The 14,667-nt window shown below is 35.7% G+C and overlaps 1 non-coding gene across 1 annotated transcript; it reads right to left on the minus strand.

The window, feature by feature from the left end:
- Positions 1-749: 749 nt before the first annotated feature.
- Positions 750-856, minus strand: LOC113864073. The gene has a single exon (XR_003504677.1). It is a non-coding gene; the product is annotated as a small nucleolar RNA R71 (small nucleolar RNA).
- Between the last annotated feature and the right edge of the window lie 13,811 nt (positions 857-14,667).

The following is a 14,667-nucleotide window of genomic DNA, read 5'->3' on the forward strand; positions in this document are numbered from 1 at the left end:
TGTGGTTTGGTATTTAGCATTAATCCCTGTGGACGATAATCTTTTGTTTCTTCAACAATTTGGTGCATTTGCCAAAAAGTTTATCAAGTTTCTGGACCATTGTCGGGGATTAATTTTTAATATCAATTGTAATGAGAATTTGATAGCTTGGGTTAATAATTTCTGCTGTGTTTTAAGTGTTTCCAGAAAAATCTAAGCACAACAGCTTAATTAGTTGATGCAAGGCAAGGAGAAGATAAAAAAGAGTGATTCATCTCCAAAACTTGATCAGCCAATTATAAATTTCAAGAAAAAGAACAAAAAGAAGGGACAGACTTTAGAAAAAGAAAAAGAAGAAGAACCACAAGAAAAGAGTTCTGCAGAAATGGTAGAAAATCCTAATGAAGAACAGAGGACCTTGGATGATTATGCACGTGCAAGACCAAGAGGAAACCTCTATTGTTCGACCTCCCATTCAAACAAACAACTTTGAGATTAGACCTGACCTTATGAGAATGATCCAGCAAGAACAATTTGTTGGGTATCCTTCAGAAGATCCCCACTTGCACATTCATAATTTTTTGACCATTTGTGGAATGATTAGAATGAATGGTGTGAGCGATGAGGCTATTCGATTGTCTCTTTTTCCATTTTTTTTAAAGGATAAGGCAAAGAGCTAACTGTTATCCCAACCGGAAGGAAGTATCACTACTTGGGATGATTTAGAGAGCAAATTTCTGACGAAGTATTTTCCAGCCTCTAGAACAACCAAGTTGAGGCAAGAAATCTTGGCTTTTTCTCAAAGGGAAGATGAAATATTGTAAGAGGCATGAGATAGATTTAAAGAACTCTTGAGAAACTGCCCTTATCATGAGCAACTTGAATGGCTTCAATTGAAAACTTTTGATGATGGGCTGAATGTAGCAACAAAGACCATGTTGGATGCAGCAGCTGGATGCTCATTTACTCAAAAGACCTTGGAAGAGACACGCTGACTTATTGAAGTTATGGCATTGATGACTCATATTTTGTTATCATATTTATAGTCTTATTGCATCCTTTACATATCCTTTCATTCCCTTATTTCTTCCATTTAGTTTATTTTTGCATTTTGCACATTATTTAGGCATTTCTTGTAAATACTCATGTTTTCCTATTTTGACCTTTGTTCACTAATTTGCCCATAACCTTTTTTTTAGATATCCTTTTTAGCTGGTTCTTTTTGTATTGAATTCCTTACTTCTGGGGCTTCAATTTGGATATATGGATCATGCTGTTTGGAGTTCAGAACTATTTTCTACAAATTTTAGAACTTTAGACTTTTAGTTTGACTTTTGTTTTGATTTTTGTATTGCTTTTATTTTTGCGTTTTGTTGTATTTATTTTCGGCCCAGCCTTGGCCCATTTACTTTTATTCTTTTAGGACTAGTATTTATAGAGGTTAGGGGCTGATTTGGAAGCACCTTTAATTCATTTTTTTAATTTTTCAGTTTTTACAAACTTTCCTGCTTCCAATAAACCTCTCATTTTTTTTTTACCATTTTTCTTCTCTTCCACTTTTCACAATTCGAGCTCATCTTCCTCTGCATTTACAATTGAAAGGCGTTTAAGATTCTGCAATCTCGAGTTGTTTTCTTCCACATTTCTTCCTCAATTACGTTGCCAAAGTCAAAATCGCACTTGTTCAAGGAGTTTATGATTACTTCGAGTTTGTTTTCTGATCTTGCGTTTTGTGATTGCATAGGAAGTATAAGTCAATTGAATTGTGTCTCTCTTTCTTGATCATATAACAAGCAATCAATTAATTGATTTGTTGTGCAAAAGAGATTTAAGCAAATTCGGTTTAATCACTTTACGTTTGTGTTTGTGTGTTCTGGATCTCAGTTTTCATTCGCAATTTTAGTTTGATTGATTACTTGCATTGAAATTTATGTTTCATTCTCTGCAATTTAATTCTCTGTGTTTAATCATAAAACTACCCCAAATATACAACCTTTTCTGCATAATTGATATTAAAACAATGTGTATTTGCATCCTTGTGAGAGATGCCCTAGGTTGCTCCCTAAACTGCATGTTTTTATGAGGAATCTAGTAACTTTTGATACTAGTGTGACATGGAAATCAGGCATCCAACAATTACAATCATAGGGAAATGAATTCTTCAAAAAAAGGTGTGCTAGAGCTGAACACATTGGATGTATTACTGGCTCAGAACAAATTAATGTTACAACAACTAAATTCCCTCAATGCCAAGCTTGAAAACATGAAGTTAGAAGAGAACAAACTAGTACACTATGTAGCCCTCACTAGCTAAGAGGAATATCATGATGGAACAAGTGAAGACAGAGTTGAGTATTTTTAGCAACAAAGGGCTGAACAGGTGAATTTCATGAATAACATGCCAAGGCAACAAAACTTCAATTCAAAACCGCAGTGGCAATAACAGAATTTTTAGCAAAATCCTGTTTATCCACTTTAACAGCAGCAGTGCAGACCAAATTCTAGCTTAAATACCAGGCCATCGAATCATACATACTATACTCCACCTGCACAAAGATAGAACCAGCAAGGAAGACAGTGGCAGCAACAGAATTTTTAGAATTATGGTCCCATACAATAACAGCCCTAACAACCTCAAGTTCTAGAACAAGTATCCAGCCTTGAGAAGGCACTCTTGCAACTAACACAAACCACCAACTTGTTTATGCAGGATTCTAGCACAAGGATGGCTAATCAAGAAGCCTTAATCAAGAACTTGGAGAATCAGATGGGCCAGATTTTGAAGAAAATAAACGAACTAACCCAAGGATTTTTTTTTTTTAGAGATACAGTGGAAAACTCAAAGGAATTCTGTCAAGTAATTATTACAAGGAGTGAAAATGTGGTAGAGCCACAACCTAAGAAGAAGCCACTTGAAAAAGAAGAAGATTCAATTGCTGGACAAGAAAAAGAGGAAGCAGAACAACAATCAGAACCAGAATTAGAAATTGCAAAAGAGGAAGAGGAGGAGAAAATTCCACCAAAACAGAAATTAGTGGTGGATGAGGCAAATTGGAATAGATCTATGAAACATATTTTGGAAGATTCATGCAAACCTTAAATCCCTCTACCTTATGTTGAGCTGTCATATCCACACATTCCTAAGAACAAAGGGAAGGAAGAGCAAATTTTCAAATTCCTGGACATTTTCAAAAAGTTGCACATAAATATACCATTTGCAGAAGCGCTGGAACAAATGCCTCTGTATCCCAAGTTCATGAAGGACTTGCTTTCAAATAAGAGAAAATTGAAGGAGGATGCTACAGTAGCTTTAACTGAGGAATGCAACGCAATATTGTAGCGAAAGTTGCCTCTTAAGTTGAAAGATCCAGGAAGCTTCAGAATCCCTTGCACTATAGGGAATGTGACCATTGGAAAGGCTTTATACGATTTGGGGGCCAGCATCAACTTGATGCCGCTGTCCATTCTGAAGAAATTAGGAGTAGAAGAAGTTAAAAGTACTAGAATGACTCTCCAACTAGCTAACCGATCCATCAAGTACCTATATGGTGTAATGGAGGATGTGTTGGTGAAGGTGGACAAATTGATTTTTCCAGCAGACTTTGTTATCTTGGATATGGATGAAGATTCTGAGGTGCCTATGATCCTAGGAAGGTCATTTCTAGCCACTGGAAGGGTTTTGATTGATGTGCAGCAAGGTCAATTGATGTTGAGAATGCATGATGAGAAGGTGATTTTTAAAGTTTTTGAGGCTATGCAACATCCAGATAATGAGAAGGACACTTGCTTTAGGATGAAAATGGTAGATTCTTTGATTTCAGCAAAAAGTTTTAGCGTAAAAAATTGTGCAGACCCACTGAAGAAAGCTCTCGTTAATGTTGTTATGAATAATGATGAAGATAGTGACAAAGAATTAGAGGAAATTATACAGCAGCTAGACGCCCAACCTATGCTGCAGAATTTAGAGGAAGTGAGCATAGTGGAATCATAACAGTTAGAATTGAAGCCCCTACCCTCCCACCTTAAATATGTGTTTTTGGGGGAAAAGAAAACTTGTCCAGTGATAATCAACAGCAAACTCTCTCAGTTGAATGAAGATAAATTAATGAGAGTTTTGAGAGAGCATAAGGCAGCAATAGGATGTCCATCGAAGATTTGAAAGAAATCAGTCCCACATTCTGCATGCATAAGATTAAACTGGAAGATAAATTCACACCGGTGGTGCAACCACAAAGGAGACTAAACCCACCAATGAAGGAGATTGTCAAAAAGGAAGTGTGGAAGCTCTTGGCAGCGGGGATGACTTACCCCATTTTCGATAGTGAATAGGTCACCCAGTACAAGTGGTACCCAAGAAAAGAGGACTCACTGTGATAAGAAATGAGAACAACGAGCTCATTCTCACCTGCACTATGACTGGTTGGAGGATGTGCATCGACTATTGGAAGTTGAACCAAGCCATATGTAAGGACCATTTCCCACTTCCATACATTGACAAAATGTTAGAGCGGCTGGCCAGACAAGAGTTCTATTGCTTTTTGGTTGGCTATTTTGGGTACAACCAAATTGTTGTTAACCTAGAAGATCAAGAGAAGACTTCCTTCACCTGCCTATTTGGTGTTTTTGCATACTACATAATACCTTTTAAACTTTGCAACACTCCTGTAACATTCCAATGATGCATGCTTGTCATATTTTCTGACATGATAGAGAAGTCTATAGAAATTTTCATAGAAAATTTTTCAATTTTTGGGCATTCATTTGATCTTTGTCTGACAAATTTATCTTGTGTGTTGCAGAATGCATAGAGATCATCCTAGTTCTCAACTGGAAAAAATCAAAAGGGCATAGTGCTGTAATATAAGATTTCTGCAAGAGGAATTGAAATGGATAAAGTAAAGGTGGAAGTCATAGAAAATCTGCCGCCTCCAACCAATGTCAGAGGGATAAGGATTTCTTGGGCCACACTAGCTTTTATCGCAGATTTATTCAGGATTTTTCAAAGATTATTAAACCCCTTTGTTCACTGTTGAACAAAGACACTCCCTTTATTTTTTATGAAAACTGCTTACATGCTTTTAATGTTATTAAAAAAAATTGATCACTAGACCTGTTATCACTGCACCTAATTGGAATCTTCCATTTGAAGTTATATGTGAAGCTAGTGACTTTGCTGTAGGAGCAGTTTTAGGACAAAAAATAGGCAGAGTTTTTCACAAATCTATTATGCAATTAGGATTTTAAATGAGGCACACACACATTATGCCACCACAGAAAAAGAGTTATTTGCACTTGTTTTTGCTTTCGAAAAATTCAGATCATATCTCTAGGATCCAAAGTGATCATTCACACAGATCATGTTGCTTTGAAATTTTTATTTTCCAAGAAATAGTCTCAACCAAGACTAATTCATTCGGTATTATTGTTGCAGGAGTTTGATCTAGAGATTTATAACAAAAAAGGAAAGGATAATGTCATTGCAAACTATTTGTCAGGCTAGAAGGGATGTCATCATCATCCGCAAAAGAGGAGATCCAAGAGAATTTTCCTAATGAACAATTGTTAGCTGTAATTGAAAGACCATGGTTTGCTGACATGGCCAATTTTAAAGCCTCCAATATCATCCCAGAGAATTTGACATTGCAGCAGAAAAAGAAATTTTTCAAGAACTCAAATCAGTACATATGAGATGACCCCTTCTTGTTCAGAATTGGAACGGATGGAATACTTAGGATATGTGTGCCACAATCTGAAGTTCAAAGTATTTTATGGCACTGTCATGATTTACCTTATGGAGGACATTATAATGGAGATAGGACAACTGCAAAGGTGTACAAAGTGAATTTTTCTGCCCAACAATTTTCAAAAATTCCTTTGCTTACACAAGAAGCTGTGATAAATGTCAGAGGATAGGAAACATTACTAAGAATGAATTTTTCTGTCATTCCAGAATAAATACATTTTAGTGGGCAATTGATTATGTGTCCAAGTGGGCTGAAGTAGTTGCAGCACCTTTAAACAATGGCCAGACCATGATCAAGTTTTTAAAGAGAAATATTTTTGTGAGGTTTGGAGTGCCAAGGATTTTAATCAGTGATGGTGCCACTCATTGAGTTGGAGGAATAGAGGAATTTGGCTTACAAAAATGCTGAAATTTACAAATTGAGAACCAAGACCTGTCATGACAAGGCCATCAAACACAAAGTCTTTCAACCTAGACAACAAGTCTTATTATTTAATTCTAGATTGAGTTTGTTTCCAGGCAAACTAAAGTCAAAATGGTCTAGCCTATTTTTTATCAAGGAGGTCTCTCTTTTTGGAGCAATCACAATTCAAGATTCTTCTTCTGGTAGAGTGTTCAAAGTTAATGGATAGCACCTTAAAATTTATCTTGGAGGATACATCCAGAGGGAGAAGAAAATTGTTCATTTATCAAACATTATATAAATTGGGATACAAGTAGCAGTAGAATATTTTAGAATAGAATTATTTTCTTGTAAATATTAATTTTATTTATTTTATTTTAGTTGTTAAAATTTTAGTAGGTTTTGTTTATAATCTGAAGTTTATTAATATCCAACTGCAGGGTTGATAAGCAGCAGAGTGCTATTTGGAATGAAGGGAGAAGATCACAGAAATTTTAATTTGAGGCAGTTTTCTACTTCGTATCATGTGGCCACATAGCAGGACCAATTGTAGGAACGCGACACTGGGACTGATCTCTCTTTCTAGCCTATGGACTTAAAGAATTTTTCCAAATTTCAAAAATCCCAAGGGAGGTACCAAAGAAGTGTCACTTAGGTTCTGTTTTGTCATTTAGTGCACATATAAAGTTGTCATTATAATAGTATTAAAATTTTCTCATTTTATATAAAAAATTAATTAAAAAATAAAATAAAATATACATTTAATATTATTTTATTTTAAATTTTAATATAAAAAAATTTTAAAAAGAAAGAAGTTTAAAGGTTGACGGTAATGTGTGTAGTCTCTGAGCAGTTACACATCACGTCGTTGCAGTTGCCATTGTAATGCTTCCTCATTAATCCATCAGCACCTATTCACTTTACTTTTCATTTTCCTAACCCTCTCCATCCCAGTCTCTCTCTGTGCCTTTGTTTTCCCTTTCCGAATCCTAAAATCAAAAGTTTTAAGCTTCACAAGATACATGCTTACATTTTGAACTATTTGAGGTGCAATTCTTCTTCTACATTCTGCTATATCCATGAATCTGAGTGTTTTTGTCTCTATTCTTTACGCTTTCACTTGTTCAGTAGTTTTCATAAAGTTGTTTTTTTTTTATTTGGGCATTCATTTGCATTTTTATGCTTGCTATGCAATGAGAGTTCTTGATAGCAAGCACAACATATACTGTTCATTGTAGAATGTCGTTTTAATCATTTTTTTAATTTATTATTTTTATTATTTCTTTGTGCATTGTTGTCCTTCTCCATGGGTGTGCTCAATAAATTCAGAGATCTGGTAGATTTTGTTCTCCCTGTTCACTACATCTTTCTTCTGGTTCTCTGTTAAAGCATTTTATTGCACTTTGGGATATAAGTAATTCATTGTTTCCTTGGCTGTTGTGTTCACTTCATGGCTGCAAACCTCATTGAGTGACCCAAGTGTTATTCTAAAACTTTTATGATGTCTTACTTTTATATATGCTATGCAAATCTCTTAAAAATTTTGTCGTGCTCGGTTCTTATACACTGTGCAAAATGATTGATGTATCTTTGTGCATTCTCAATTTTTTGGGTATAAATTTCATTCTCTGTTAAGCAAGAGTTAGGTATTGTGATTTGCAATGTTGCAAAATATGAATGGTTAATAGAATTTCTGTCCCCCATAATCCACTACGTTGCCTTTTAAATTTTGCACAAATTTTATGATGATTGAAAAGTTTTATGTGTTTTTTCTGAACTCTGTTCACTGAAAATACCTTTTTGAAATTTATGTTAACAATGATCCCTTCTCCAATTCATTGCTCAGCCTTCCACTTTTACACAGTCTTCATCTATGTGCTGTTACTGCTTAATTTTGCAAATTAATTGTCAATTACACTTGGGTTCTATACTTGAAAAGAAAAAATTTATTTTCAAAACTGTGCAGTGTTAATAGTTGATTATACTTGCTAATTGCTTGATTACACAGTGTATGAATTTTATAAAGGAAATTTTTTTTGGGTTAAAATAAGAACATTTTCATTGGTTTACCAAGTGCTTGTTGAGATTGTGTAGTCTTATTTAGTCCCACATTGTCTATTCTTGAATGACTTTTGTTTTACTATTACTATATAAGTAATGCCCTGTAAAACTTTAAGAATCATCCAGTGAATAAAATATTTCCCTAGTCTAACCGTGGACGTAGGTACATATACTGTCTGCCGAACCACGTTAAATTCCTGTATTTTTCTCTCACTCTTTTCTCTTTTTCTTTAGTTGTTCCTAACAACTAGTATCAAGAGCCAATATCTTAGTATGCTCTGTGGTTGCAGCATTGTCTGATCTTTCACATCAGAAAAGATTTGGTTTTTTCCACGGGGCCTTAAAGAAAGTAGTGGGGCTTTCCTTAGCTTAGAGGAAGCAATAGGAGCAATGGCATTAGAAGAGGGAAAAGTGAAGATTGAGAAGTTTGATGGCAAAGACTTTGGATTCTGAAAGATGCAGATAGAAGACTATTTGTATCAGAAGAAGTTGTATCAACCCTTAAAAGGGGAGAAGCCAAACGACATGGAGCAGTCAGAATGGGAGTTACTGGATCGTCAGGCACTTGGTGTAGTGAGACTAACACTAGCCAAGAATGTGGCGTTCAACATTGTGAACGAGAAGACTAATGCAAATTTGATGAAAGCATTGTCAAATATGTACGAGAAGCCATCCGCAGCAAATAAAGTACATTTGATGCGTCGGTTATTCAACCTCAAAATGGGAGAAGGTAATTCTGTCACTGATCATATTAATGAATTTAATACAATTCTTGCCCAATTGGTGTCAGTGCAGATCATGTTTGATGATGAGGTAAAGGCGTTGATTCTATTATCATCTCTTCCAGAAAGCTGGGCTGCAACTGTTACTGCAGTTAGCAGTTCTGCAAGGGATAGTAAGTTAAAGCTTGATGACATCCGTGACCTAATCTTAAGCGAAGACGTTCGCAGGAGAGATTCAGGGGAACCTTTCAGTTCTGCAGTAGCCAGAAGGGTCAAAATCAAGACCGAGGAAGATCAAAGTCTAGAGGGAGATGGCAAACAAAAGCCCGAAATGATATTATTTGTTGGAATTGTGATAAAAGAGGTTATTTTACCAGACACTGCAAGGCTCCAAAGAGGAGGAATAATAATAATAAGAAGTATGATGATGAATATGCAAATATAGCAACTGATGAATTTGCAGATGCTTTACTTTGTAGCTTGGATAGTACTATTGACTCATGGGTTATGGACTCAGGTGCGTCTTTTTACACTACTCCTTCTATAGAACTATTATCTAATTATGTTTCTGGAAAGTTTAGGAAGGTCTACCCTGCAGATGGAAAACCTCTTGACATTGTGGGAAGAGGTAATATTGACATCAAAACTTCAAGTGGGACCTTGTGGACATTGCACAATGTCAGACATATTCTTGCCTTAAAGAGAAATTTAATATTTATAGGGCAGTTAGATGATGAGGGACATTACACCACTTTTGGAGATGGAGCTTGGAAGGTAACAAAAGGCAATTTAGTTGTAGCTCGTGGAAAGAAACGAGGGTCTCTTTACATGGTTGCACATGAGGACATGGTAGCAGTTACTGAGGCTGTTGATAGTTTCTCGTTATGGCATCAAAGACTCAGACACATGAATGATAAAGGAATGAAGCTTATGGCGTCAAAGGGAAAACTATCAAGTTTGAAGCATGTTGATGTTGGAGTATGTGAACATTGCATCTTCGATAAGTAGAAAAAGGTTAGCTTCTCAAAGTCAAGAAAGACATCCAAAGTTAAAAAGTTGGAATTGGTGCATACAGATGTTTGGGGGCCATCCCCAGTACAATCCCTTGGAGGATCACGCTATTATGTCACCTTTATTGATGATTCTACAAGAAAGGTATGGGTTTATTTTCTTAAAAATAAATCTGATGTGTTTTCTGTGTTTAAAATATGGAAAACAGAAGTTGAAAATCAGACAGGTTTAAAGATTAAAAGTCAAAAATTTGATAATGGTGGAGAGTATGATAGCAAAGAGTTTAAGGACTTTTGCTCAGAAAACAGGATCAGAATGGTCAAAACAGTACCAGGTATACCTGACAAAATGGTGTGGCAAAAAGAATGAATAGAACCCTGAACGAGAGAGCTAGATGTATGCGGATCTAGTCTGGCTTGCCTAAAATATTTTGGGCAGAAGCAATAAATACAGCAGCTTACCTCATAAATAGAGGACCGTCAGTTCCCTTGGATTATCAATTACCTGAAGAAGTATGGTCTGGAAAAGAGGTAAAACTTTCACACTTGAGAATATTTGGGTGTGTCTCATATGTTTTGATAGACTCTGACAATAGAGATAAATTAGACCCCAAGGCAAAAGAGTGTTATTTTATCAGCTATGGATCTGACATGTATGGCTACAAGTTTTGGGATAACCAAAACAAGAAAATCATTAGAAGTAGAAATGTTACTTTTAATGAGTACAGATTCTATAAAGATAGATATGTGGAATCTATAGGTGCAACAAGATTTCCAAAACTTTCTGAAAGTGTAGAACTCGAGGAAATTTCAGAAAGTGATGTAGCCAATAGAAGGTCAGATACAGAGGAAGAGCCTGAATCAGAATCAGAACTAAAACCCACAACAATGCCAGAAATCCCTATGACCCAATTGAGGAGATCCAGTAGAGTACCAGTAGCACCACAAAGGCATTCTTCTTCATTGCATTATTTATTATTAACTGATGCTGGTGAACCAGTGTTGTTCGTAATCTAACACTAGCAAGTGCACTAGGATTGCAGCAAGTAATGAGTAAATTTAAGATCCAAATATCGTCTCCACAGGAAATTTAGATTTCAAGTACCACTTCACAGAATTATAACCATTTGAGCCATACGAATTTTGGAAAGAGAATTGTAACATATAATAGTAGTAAACCAAAGCAATTAAAGCAAAGAACTTGCAGAAAAATAGAGTATGTAATGAAATGAGATAGGAATGAAGAATAGTTAGGAATTTACTTCACAAGAATATCAGTATTAATTCAATTATGCCTCTGAAAATTCAAGAACTTGGTTAATTGACAATCAGTTTCGCATAGCAATAGCCAAAGGTTAATTCCTTAACTCATTGACCCTAACAAGCAACTAAACCACCCTAATCCCTTAGGTGAAGTTCAATTTCAAGTTGCATTAAGACTTAGAACCTTAAGATTGCAGAATTAGGTCTCCTTATTCCTAAGAAATCCCCAAATTCTGATTGCTAACTCAGATCGAAGAAGCAAATCCAACTTCCATTGGTAATTGTTCCTCTAAGATGAATCAAACGAATTTCCATTCATAGATTGCAAGAAAAACAGAATTCACAATTTAATTAATCCAAGAACTCAAAATTCAGAAGCAAGAGTCAAATTAATTCATCAATTCGAGTTCCATAAACCCCTAACTACAAGAAAACTACTCAGACATGGGAGAAGAGAAAGAGAAAGAAGAAGAAGAAGAAGAAGAAGAAAAAAAACTCCAAGAAGCCATAGCCGGAAGCTCCAATCCGATTCCACTTTGTGGAAGCTTCAAGACTTGACCCCAATCTTCTCTCTCAAGCTCTCTCAACGAGATCGAACAGAAAAAACAGAAAATAAAACTGAACTCCGAAAAATCTGCACGTTTCTGTTATTTATAGAATTTCTCAGATTTGCGCGTTATCACTTTTATGAGAAATAGTAGCCACGCAGAAGGTTTATGGTTGCGCGTTAACACTTTTATGAGAAAAAGTGACCACGCACAACTTTCCTGATATTGAAGGCTCTTTGGAACTATCACTCTTGCTGATAAAAGTGATTACGCAGAGCTCAAGTGGTTGTGCGTGATCACTCTTATGAATAAAAGTGATTACGCGCAACTCGCCAGGTTGAAGGCTCCCTGGAACGTTCACTTTCGCTGATAATAGTGATCACGCAGAGCTTTTCCTGATATTTGCCTCTCTGGAACACTCACTTTTACCGGTAAAAGTGATAACGCCCAAGCTTTCTTCTTCTTTGAACTCTAAAGTGATCACTTTTACTAACAATAGTAATCACGCCCAGTCTGCACTTTCTTAGTCTTGTGTTTTTGGAGTCTATACTTGCTTCTTTCTTCTTCCTTGTCTTCAAACCTCCGTTTCCATGATCCTTGCTCAATTTATTCCTTCAAAAACAAGATTAAAAACTTAATTTCTAAGCAAAAATTCTATAATTGCTAAGATAACTACAAATTTAAACAAAACTTCAATTCCTTCTCTTTTTCTGAGTTTTTCTACTTTCTTTATATATTTTTCTTATCAAATATGTTAGAATTATGCTAAAATATCAGTAAAAATATGGATTCATCAGCCAGAATATTTTGCATAAGCCATGTAGGGGAATGACTCTATTAAGTAGGAGTTAGCAATGAAAGATGAAATGATATCTCTTCAAAAGAATGGAACATGGTCATTAACCAAGCTACCACAAGGAAATAAAGCCTTGTAGAACAAGTGAGTTTATATGTTGAAAGAAGAACCTGACGGTAGTAGAAGATACAAGGCGAGACTTGTAGTAAAAGGGTTTCAACAGAAACAAGGAATTGACTTCACAGAGATTTTCTCTCCTGTTGTCAAGATGACTACTATTAGAGTTATCTTGAGTATCGTAGCTACAGAGAATCTTCACTTGGAGCAATTAGATGTTAAAACTGCATTCCTTCATGGGGATCTAGAGAAATACATCTATATGGTACAACCAGAAGGTTTTAAAGCTCCAGGCAAGGAGAATCTTGTATGCAAACTTCACAAAAGTCCGTGTGGCTTGAAAGAAGCACCAAGACAGTGGTACAAGAAGTTTAATGAGTTTATGAGAAACTCTGGATTTCAGAGATGTTATGCAGATCATTGCTGCTATGTTAAGAAGTATACTAATAGTTATGTCATTCTTACTTTATATGTTGATGACATGTTAATTGCAAGCTCCTGTATGACAAAAATTAATGAATTGAAGCAACAATTGGCAGAAAACTTTGAAATAAAGGATCTTGGACCAGCTAAACAAATTCTCGACATAAGAATCCTCAGAAATAGATCAGAAGGTATTCTGAAGCTGTCTCAAGAGAAATATATAGAAAAATTGCTTGACAGATTTAATGTTGGAGATGCCAAGACCAGAAATACCCCTTTAGGAACTCACTTAAAGTTTTCAAAGAAGCAATCTTCACAGACAGATGAAGAAGAAAGTTATATGTCAAGAATACCATATGCATCAGTTGTAGGGAGCTTAATGTATGCTATGGTGAGTACTAGACCTGACATAGCACATGCAGTGGGAGTTGTCAGTAGGTTCCTATCAAATCCTGGAAAGGAGCATTAGGAAGGTGTAAAGTGGATATTGAGATATTTGAAGGGCACTTCAGAAATGTGTTTGTGCTTTGGCAAAACTAATCTCACTTACAAGGATTTTCTGATGCAGATTTGGGAGGAGATTTGGATGGTAGAAAAAGCACCACAAGTTACATTTTTACCTTAGGTGGTACTGCTGTGAGTTGGAAGTCTAAACTTTAAAGTATAGTTGCTCTCTCAACCACTAAAGCCGAGTATGTGGCTATCTCAGAAGCAGCAAAGGAGATGCTATGGCTAAAGAATTTTCTCAAAGAATTGGGGAAAGAACACGAAGATTCTCCATTATTCAGTGACAGTCAAAGTGCTATATGTCTTGCTTAAAATCTAGTTTTTCATTCTAGATGCAAGCATATTAATATGAAGTACCATTTTATCAGAGACCTAATAAGTGCTAAAGACTTGTAGAAAACCCTGCTGATATGTTGACTAAGACTGTCACAACTGATAAGTTGAGGCTTTGCGTTGCCTCAACTGGCCTTTGAGGATAACTGATGATGAAGGCGCTATACTAGGTGAAGAGCACATGAGCTCATTATTTACAAGGACCTAATCAGACTCCAAGTGGGAGAATTGTTGAGATTGTGTAGTCTTATTTAGTCCCACATTGTTTATTCTTGAATGACTTTTGTTTTACTATTACTATATAAGTAATGCCCTGTAAAACTTTAAGAATCATCCAGTGAATAAAATATTTCCTAGTGTAGCCGTGGACGTAGGTACATATACTGTGTGCCGAACCACGTTAAATTCATGTGTTTCTCTCTCTCTTTTTTCTTTGTCTTTAGTTGTTCCTAACAATGCTCTCTTTGAATTGTTCTTGCATTAATTTAATTGAATATTTGTTCATTTTGGGCCCCAACAACTTGTTCAGCGTTGTTTGAATCTTTGTGTTTTGTTCTGGGTGTAATACAGCCCTCTAAATGTTGTCCTTTGTCATCAATGCTATCAAATTCTCATTCTTGATTGCTCAAATTCTGGTTCATATATAGTGGACAAATGCAAGTCTAATCCATTTTAGTACACAAATTTTATTGATCAAATCTGAACATGCTCTTTTGGTCTTCAAATTTGATTCATGCTTGCTGCATTCATTGAACGAACAAT

The sequence above is a fragment of the Abrus precatorius genome, unplaced genomic scaffold, assembly GCF_003935025.1.
Source record: "Abrus precatorius isolate BTA unplaced genomic scaffold, Abrus_2018 Scaffold3, whole genome shotgun sequence".
In the NCBI taxonomy this organism is placed as follows: Eukaryota; Viridiplantae; Streptophyta; class Magnoliopsida; order Fabales; family Fabaceae; genus Abrus; species Abrus precatorius.